This window comes from Alligator sinensis, unplaced genomic scaffold, assembly GCF_000455745.1.
Source record: "Alligator sinensis unplaced genomic scaffold, ASM45574v1 scaffold1836_1, whole genome shotgun sequence".
NCBI lineage: Eukaryota > Metazoa > Chordata > Crocodylia > Alligatoridae > Alligator > Alligator sinensis.
Window position 1 is genome coordinate 21,567 of NW_005843371.1, and position 9,811 is coordinate 31,377.

The 9,811-nt window shown below is 46.0% G+C and overlaps 1 long non-coding RNA gene across 1 annotated transcript; it reads left to right on the forward strand.

Moving 5' to 3' along the window:
• Nucleotides 1-5,857: 5,857 nt before the first annotated feature.
• On the forward strand, nucleotides 5,858-8,915 carry LOC102374704. Its single transcript, XR_325462.3, has 2 exons — nucleotides 5,858-7,023; nucleotides 7,977-8,915. It is a non-coding gene; the product is annotated as an uncharacterized LOC102374704 (long non-coding RNA).
• Nucleotides 8,916-9,811: the final 896 nt, after the last annotated feature.

A 9,811-nucleotide genomic window follows, 5' to 3' on the forward strand; every position in this document is an offset into this window, starting at 1 on the left:
ACAGCTGGCAGGCTTTGTGGCCACAGCAGGGGCCACCATCCCTGCAGCTGTCACCCCGCTGCACCTTAACACGCAGCGTCACTCATGGCACGAGTTTTGCTTGTCCGCAGCTTGAGGGGCAGTTCCCCCCCAAACCCCTGCACCGATCTTCTTGAAACTTGGCAGGCTTCATGGCCTCAACAAGAGCTACCAGCTCTGCAGTTTTGACCCCCCTGTGCTGTAACACATAGACATGACAGGAGTTTTGCTTTCAAGAATTTGGGGTGCAGTTCCCCCAAACCCCAGCACCGATCTTCTTGAAACTTGGTGGGCTTCATGCTCTCTGCAGAGTCTACCACCCCTGAAAAGTTCATCCAAATCGGGCAAAAAACCAACAAAGTTATAGCTATTTTATTGTTTCCCCATTATACCCTATGGCCGGATCTCCGAGGCAGCTCTGAAGCACTTTGGAAGCACCAAACTGCTTCAGGAAGCCGAACGAGGCAGCGCTTCATCCCAGACATGCTGCTTCGGACCCGAAGTGTCCGAAGCCTCACACAGCCCTAGCAGATAATGCTGCTGCACAGTAACGTTGCATCACAGTTGTGCCCCCCAATGCTACTGCGCAGTAGCATCTCATGTAGGTCTGGCCTGTCCTGCAGTTCTGCATCACTGCAGGCGCAGCAGTGTCTTGATCCTTGGCCTTGGCTTTTTTGGAGCTTTTAGAATGACCTGTTCCTCTCCGTCCCGCAGAACCTGGCTTGTTCTACAGGAAGGACAGCAGCAAGACTGCACAGGGCTCCCGGGTGGCTGATACCAAACCCTCCTTAGATCAGAGCCACTGAGTGCTCCAGTTTCCTTTGCCTTTCTCCATCATACGGAGAAAGGAAAATAACTTGAACCTTAGTTTTGATTGCTAACCAACTACATTGGATAGGTCTGAGAGTCAGCCTACTAGTATGTGCTGCAGCATTACTAGTCTGGCAGTCCCTGGTAATGGCTTAACTAATAGAATTCAGCTGCCAGAATTTGAATCCACGTCCTTTTTAGGGAACCCATGCTGCATTTGCTTGCATTTGCTAGTATTACTCTAGCCCAATGTCTAGGGTGCTAACACTGGCATGATGCCACAGATGTCCAGCCTGACCTCTGGCAAGGAGTTTGTAAATCTGTTCCTCCCTCACTAGAGATCAAGTTGCTCGGATGCTGTAATGAAGGGATGTACTGGTACCCAAGACATGCTGGTGGTCGTGTTAGCAGAACTTTGTTTGCACTACTATACTACATCTCAATCCAGTCACCTTCTTGAGCGTTCTCGCCAAACAACTGTGGTGGTCCAGAGTAGACCACCGAGGGGCTGGGGCAGAGCTGTGTAACGAGTGGCCTTTCCACTGAAATTTCTGAAGGCGGATACAGCTTGCGAGGTTCAAAATCAGCAGCAAAGCAAGTGGCAGGGATCCTTTCTGATCTGCAGGGGAGTTGCTCTTTGAAGTCCATATCCCTTGCAGATGGCTCAGGCAGAGGGGATTTTTGCATAGCTGAATGTGCACATACTCCTGGATCAGCAGTTCCCGTTAACAGAGCTGCACAACAGGGTGGCTTTCAGTGCACTGGTGCCCTTTGCCCCTCCCATGCAAAAGCCAGCTGATAAGAGAAGGAGAAAGGCAAATGCAATTTGGTTTGCACATTTGCTTCAAAAGCTTTCTTCTAGCTCATTTTCTTTCTTAATATGTGACACATCCTATTTCCCTATGCAGACGGCTCCCTTCTGGAATCCTAATGTCCTCCAAAGAGAAATGTCAGCTTTCGGGGCTCAGTGTTTGGATTTAAGGAAATTAAAATGCATTAGAGAGTCCAGACATACAAAAAACTAGAACTCTTGCTTCCAAAATTATACCTTTTATTAGACCAACTGGAAAATGGCAAGAAAATTGAGTCCAGTGCACTGGAGTACAGACTGCTTCATATTGCCTTCATTTCAGGCTTTCCATTTAGAGGGTTATTGAGGAAAGCATTACATAGCTGGGTAAGTGTGGGGGGCGGGGGAGCGGTATGCACACCCTGGCCAGTCAGCTTTTAGTAAGCTGGTCCATCTTGGGGTTCAGTAGGTGCAATCTTCCTTCTTTACAAGCTGCTCTTCCATTGCCTTAAAGTGGAAGGAAAGAAGGGTGCTTCTCCTTGCCCAAAGCAAAATACCTGTTCCAAGGCAATTTATGCTAACACCGGTGATACTTGATCCCCTGCCATCGGACGTGCTGTCGTGTCATGAACAGCGACATGAACCCTCAGACCATCCGTGTTCATTCAGATGTTCTGTCCAGTGAAAAGGCTTCATACAGACAGTCCCGTCAGGGGAAGTTTCTTTGCTGCTCAGACCCCGGATAAGTGGTGCAAATTACTATGTTCTCCATCCGCTAAGCAAGTTTTTTTTAGTGAAGCTTGGGAGTTTTTTATTCCAGTTCTTTCTTGAAATTAGAAAATAGTTGAATTGAGTCACATTATGGAGCTTGTCTCAACACGGTGGCTTTCAGAAGAGGGCCAGTCCCTTCCTCCTAATAATGGAGCAGTCTGGTTCTGCCCCAGGCAGGCCAGAGACCATCTGAACGGCTCCATGCATGTAATATGATGCATAAAGAGGGTTTTCAGGTGGCTTGGAGGCCTTTCTTTCTTTCCTACCTGGCCTTGCTACTTCTTTTGTTACCTGAATGTCCTGGTGTATGCTCTTTCAATTAGATGTACCGTACTGTCCCATCACATGCATTGTCTTCAATGAAACAACAGGAAAAATCCTGAAAGAAAACCCTAGTTGTCTGGGGGGGGATGCTGAGTGCCCTCTAATTCTTGACTTTGCCATTTGGAAAAGCAAGAGAGATGCAAAAGTGCTGCTGGTGTTGCTAAATTTTTGGAAAGTTCATTGTCCCATGAGGGAATTGCATAGATCTGCCTCTGAACAGGCCAGAGCATGGGTTTTTGTGGTGCTCAAGCAGATTTCTGGAAGTGTTTTCTTTTAAAAACCTAGATTTGGCTGCTTGGCTATTTCTTGAAGAGATAGTTGTGCTCAAGAGTCAAGTCTCTGTCAACCAGCAGTCATGAGTGGATGTGCACTTGGTTAACACTGATTAAAATTGTGGTCCCAATGAAGCAGTCAGATGGCATTTCCCTCGTGTTGCTATAGGCAACTAGCGTTGCAAGTTCACTGAATAGGTCTGAGATGCAAATATGTCTAGGGCTTTCAAAACAAGCTTCTCCCTATACATGAAGAGTATTCTGCCAACCTTGTAAATACAGAACCCTAACGACATCCAGACTTATTTTTATTATTATTTTTTAAATGCGTTTTCACTGCAGAAAGCATTTCCTATGTTGAAGTCTCTTTCACTTCCTTCCTAGTCTGTCTGGAGAAAGATGCATTAGACCACTCAATATTTATCCTGTCCTTCCAATAACATTGCATTGAGTCTGTATTATAACAGTGCATTTTCAGCTGCAGCTGGCCCTTTCCGGGGATGTTATTGCCTCTTGCTTTGAGGGAGAAGCCAATAAGCCAACTCGGATAAAAAGAATTCATCAGAGTAGACTTAGAACGTAAGAGGTCAGACCAGAGGTCCACCTTGCCCCATATTCTGTCCCGCTTTGCTGCTTGGTATTTTGTACCGACTCACTTAGAACCTGGCAAAAATTAGATTTTTCTTGAGTGATGAAAGTGCCCAAATGCACCCAAAGACAATTAAATCCTGCCATGGCAACATTCAGGCATCATAAAGCACTTTCAAAATATACTTCAAGCTTGTATTTGAGGAACTCTGTAGAGGCTGGTGCTAGGTCTGAGTTGTGTCTTCATGTTGTTTGAGATGCGTCTATTTATTATATACTTACGGTGGGCCTGAGCCCACCAGGAAACGGCAAGCCTCTCTCAGTGGTTAGAAAGCCACTGAATGTAAAGTAACGACATTCTTGGGACAAAGGATGAGAAAACAAGGGGAGTGTAGGTTATAGGTGCCAAAGGGCAAAGAACTCTGGCTAGTGCCTGTTGCTCCTCAAATGTACCTAAGGACCCAGTGGACTCTGTGCAACTTCTGTGCACATCTCCAGGCAGAGTTATACTGGGTAAAGGAAGACAGTCCCACAGTTGCCTGGATTCCCCCTGGCCAGTGCCTCGTTCCTTAGCTGATACCTGGACACCTTGGCCAGGGCCAGGAGGAGGTTGAGCAGAAAGTCCCAGGGCTTAATGGGGTTCGCAGATAGGGAGTGCATAAAATAAAAGGTGCAGGGGGAAGTGCAGGACCTCAATAAAATGTTCTTCAGGAGGTGGTAGAGAGGCTGCAGCCTAGTATGCGCAGTAGCCATGGGCCAGGGCGTCCCTCCAGTTGCAAAGGGAAAGGTGTTGGGGGGGGACTTTCAGGAAGCAACCAGAAGCCCTCTTTGGTTTTGTCTGTCTAGTCTACTAGACTAGACCACTGCCAACCCAGGATGCCACCGTTCTCCATGTGCACCAGGATCTGAATAACCTCCTGCACATGGGGAGTAGAATCATACTCAAGCTTTTGGATTGAAATCATATCTTAAAGCTAGATCCAGCATGGCTACACTATGCTGGAGTTACGCTTAGACCTACAATAAGTGTTTGTACCTCCAGTTTTTCTTGGTTTTTTTTCTTTTTTCGTTGTTGCTTGGAAGAGATTGTGTAAGAACATGGGAGAATCCTACACTTATTTGGAGAAGATGAGTTCTTTCCTTTATTAACAGATTCATACCAATTGCATTACATTCATTGTTTCATAAAGATCTTTTCAGCTCCTGGTGTTTTCGGACATCACCTGGTAGAATTTGGTGGCCCCAAGACTGCGTTTTCAGTATGTAGTGTGGTTGTTTTTCCAGGGAGCATCAAGAGACCAGTGTTTCATTAACAATCCTCTAATCCTTTAGGGCAGGGGTGTATCATTCAGCGCACAGGGCTTCCCCTGGGTCTGGAAATTTGGTGGCTGGGGAACAGTAGCACCACACCCTTGCTGCCAAATCTCCAGACCAAAGGGGATCCCCAGGCTCTGCATGCTGGATCAGGAGCCAGATCACAGCCAGTGCTGCTTTGGGGGTAGTGCTGAGCCCAATCCCAGTGTGGGGAGCCAAAAGAGGGAGGTGCTGGGCTCCTGGGGCCCAATCCTGACTTGCAAGGCTAGATTTGGCCCATGGACCAACCCTGTGCCATTCATCTGGCCTGTGGGACCAAAAGGTTGAGCACCACTGCTTTAAGGGCTGCTTCTAAGTTAAACTTTTGAATTCAGTTTCCAGACGATCTCTGTGTGATATGCAGTGGGGTAGTATGCATTGCAGTACGTGCAGGGAGATCGCTCTGCACCATGCAGCATTGCTTTCCTTTGCCACTATAGAGCAAAAATAGAGCAAAAATCCTGAAGACTCAGTTCTCATACAAAATAAGTTGGTGGGGAGGGGAAGGAGACGGTGTGTCGTGCATATTTTCCCCCTGCCTCAGTTAGTTGTGCCCTTCCCTGCTGCTCTCTTAGCCACTGACACTGAGGATCCAGCTACTGGTATCTCACTAGCACTTTCTGTTGGTGAACTGGTAGTTTAAGTCCACCTGACCCTGTGTCCCTGATGTGAAAGGGTCTAAAAGCAGGTAGGAAACCATAGCTCTCACGTCAAAAAGATTGTTGTATTACCTGTGAAATATCCAGCTGACCAATATTTGTAGTATCTGTTGGCTGGATTGTTAACTTGTCACCTGACTACTCGCCTAAGAAATCCACTATTGTACAACTTAAAGAAGCAATTCTATGTAAATGAAAAACATCTGGATCACCTGTGCTTGCTTAGCAACCTCTGGTTTAAACAAAAAAAAAAAGTGGTAAGTGGGCAAGTTAAAATGGAGGTGGCCAATGTTAATACTCTTGGCACATCCATATCAGGAAAACAAGGTATGATGATGTCAAAATTGATGTCATCTGGCTAGCAGAGCACAGCTGTGATTTGACTTAGCAGTCCAAGCCAAAACAGCTTTTTTGCTCATGAGTGGGAGTAACCACAAAGGACGCAATTATCTATGCTGGTTCTTAGCTTGCAACATGGCTCTGATCTTTTGGGCCCCAAGGGGTTTAGAAGCAGGCTTATGAGGCCACCCCTTTGTTAACACATGTCTAGACAATTGCTCATGGGAGACTAAGGCCTGTCGGCGAGGAGCTTTTTTGCATTGGCTTGTTTGGATGCCAGGGGTTTTAATCAGAAAAAACAAAACTCTTCAGCATACCTGGCCTGCATTTACAAACCAGCTAATCTGCTCTGAAAATGGATTAAATTCACTTTAAGCCAGTACAGAGAGAGCTGCATCCATGCAGACCCAGGCTTCTTAATTCTTTTTGCCAGCAGGAAGTCCTGCTGCTATCCCACATCACACTTCACATGTGGATGCAACTATCTGTTACCTGATGCCTTTTCCTGCACTGGAGTCATGCTGGCCAGCTGCTGTCTTTCCATGTCAATGGTGGCATTCAGGGAGGTGGGCCCCATGTGCACAGCAGTGGGCAGCTACTTCTTGGTGCTCTGCTAGCCAAACCTCATGCATCTGCTTGGCCCTTAGCAGAGATCATGATTTTTTTGGTCTGGGGTGAGGAGGTTGCTGATTAGCTCTCTCAGCTGTGGACAGGCTGTATTTATTGACTAAAAGGATAACAGCGACTGATGGCATGCCAAGATATAGGAGCATATGGTGATACAAATGATGGTCGGGGCAGTCCTGCGACTATTTTCACTGCCATGACAAAGGAAGGGAGCTTGATGGGATTCTTTGACCAGGAGATCAACACAGCCTTTCTCGGTACTAGCCCCTGTCATAAGCTGAGCCAGGGTTTTGCCAAGGAAGCTGCAGGCCAACCCCAGAACTGCAGACAGTGCAGCAGGAGCCCTTGAGGACTGCAATGAAGAGAAGCTTCTCTGGAAAGTCCTCCGCGCAGCACCAAAGAAGACAGATGGCTCCTGAAACTAAGGTGTGCGCTCACAGCATGACAGCCCTGCAGAGGCGGACCTCTCCCAGTAAGTAACTCTTGTTGTTCCAGGTACCTGATATCCCAAATCTGCCCCCCCTAGCAACAGCTGAGAGCCTTCCTAAGCCCTACTTAGCTTGATCGCAGCCTCCGTCTCAAAAATAGCATCTACTCCAGTAGAAATTAACCTCTGAGAACCTTTTATTTGAAATATCGAAAAAGCTCCTAGTCATCCTCTGCCTCCCTGAGGCTGGTGGCAGTGCAGGAGTTAAAGACCTTGGGATGTGAACGTGTCTTACCGAAATGGCAGGTTTATCATGTCCACATCACTTCCCAGTTGGAGTAGGGTGAGGTTTGCTTGCTTTAAAGTGCAAAAGTATATATCTCAGGGTGACATTGTTATAATGTGTAGGGGTTGGTTTTAATCACTCTCCACTTTGATAGCCCCACCAGTTCCAAGCAGTCACTGCAGAAATCCAGAGCATCCTAGGCTGATCTGTAGGTGCTAATGAACTTGGAGCAAAGAGAATATTTAGCCTGTATGAATGCTGCAAGACAAGCTGGCTTTCTCCGAGCCCTGTCCGGACAACGTTGTCTGTGCAGTCCGGTCCTACAGCTGCTCCGGAGCTGCCCTTTCTAGTGAATAATATTGCTGCACGTCTTGATCCTGTACCAGATGCCTCTAAGTACAACTGGTCTCTGCTGCTTGGTGATCACTGCAGGGTAGCTTCCTGCACATAAGGGCAGCCTGCAGAGATGTGTACTGATTCAACCTCCTCCCTGCTGTCCCTAGAGGCCTCATTCCCATCCCCTGCCCGGGATTGCTACAGGGGTCCTAACTAGAGGGGAAAACAATCTGGAAAAATATCTTGCCATCTCCAGGCTCACCCTAGGTTGGGAAAAGACTATAAAATATAGCATTCCAAAAGTGATAAAATATTTTGTTTCCTTAACATTGCCATGGTTACACTAATTACTTGTTCTGTTTCTCACCCTCACCAGTTTCCGCACCTGATCTACTGTGCCCCCCGGACAGAAACATTATCCACCTTGCAACGCTGACAGATCTCCAGTCAGAAAAGGAAGACGGATGAAATGTTTTGGGATTTTTGTCCGCGTCCCAAAAGAAGGATTAGAATACGAAAGTAGGGAGAGCTTTTTTGTGTGGTGTTTCTTGCAGAGAGAGGACAGAATTAACAAGGGCTGCTGCGGAGAAAGTAAAGAAGTGAAAGGAAACATTGGAGTTTCTGCACAAGCAAACCATTTTTGTGAAAGAGCATTTCCATGCAGTGATGTCACCCAGACTATGACCCTTACTGTACCCAACAATCCTATAGCCCACGGAACAGTGCATGCTGGGAGGGATCCCCACATTCTAGCCACAGATACATCTCACCTCCAGCGTGGAGGAAAACTGGCTGCTTTAATTTAAAATAAAAATCAGATTTAAGTGTTCAATTAAATATCCTGTTAAAACCTCTGCAATTAAAGGGTGGTCTATATTAAGGCTGAGCTTACTCCTATTTTTAAAAATATTTTAAGTAATGCTCTTGCTACAGATATTTTAAACAAACTAGGATTGGGGAACTGATGTATATCCCTACTCTAAGCACCTAGAACCAGAGTTTGTGTTAAAACAGCTCTTGAGATCTATGGCCTCTTCTGCAATTGCTGAGAATATTTTCTCTTTTAGTTTGAGTAGTTCATGCACAGTTACAAACTGAGGAAACATCAGAAAATCTTGTTTCCTTAATTCTGTGAATAAAAATGGAGGGTCAGGATGAGCGCTGCTACTTCTAAAACTGGGTAGATGCAGTAATTGGAAACGATCAGTTCTGTTCACTAGTTATACATGTTTTTGTTAGTGTACCAGTTTGAGAGCTAAAAATGTTAGGATAGATGCAGCGATAAGCATGTTAACTAATAAACAAGTTTAAAATGTTGGTGTATTTTAATTGAAGTTCAATCTAAGTGAAATTTAACACAAATACAAAATTCACCATCATTCAGTAAAAAGTTTATCATTCACCATTTTTCAATGTAAAAATAGGAATCTGAGCAAGTGCACAGAACTTTGCAATTGCTTGTGTGTGTGTGTGTGTGTGTGTGTGTGTGTGTGTGTGGAGAGAGAGAGAGAGAGAGCGCTCTTGTTAGCAAAAAGGTATCACATGTATGGAAAGACTCTACTTGCTTCGTGTTGTTTTTAATGACTACCAACCACTGATAACCTTTGTTGTGCTAAGGGGCATATAGGACAGGAAGGAGAACACACAAAACAAGAATAAGATTGACTATTTAAATCCAGGTTTTCTGAGTTCTAACCAATCCACTTTGTACTTACCACTTCACAAACCAAGACCATGGGAGCACTGAGCCTTCCTTGACTCCTGCAACCACAAATGTCATCTTCCCTTGCCAGTCTACACCACAGGCAGTGACAGCATTTGGAAACGCCCTGCACCTACACACCTCTAACCAGGAACCACAAACACGGTGTGCATCTGCAGTGCTCTGTTTGACGTTGTGGTTTATATTCTACTGGCTTGAAGTTTTTTTTTCCCCATTTAATAAGGTTCAGTTGCCCTATTTGCTGCTCAGTGAAGGCTATTGCTAAAGGCCCACCAGTTTCCAAAAATTACACGTGCCATAAACATAGCACAACATGATGCAGGAAGGGTGGGGGTGTGGCGCTCTATGTCAAGGAGCAACACACATCCACAGTGAGTAACACTGGGTCAGAGGAGGAGGAAACGGAAGTGCTCTGGGTTAGAGTGCAAGGGGGTCGGGGGAAAGGGACGTAACGGTGGGGGTCTACTACAGACCACCCAACCAAGGAG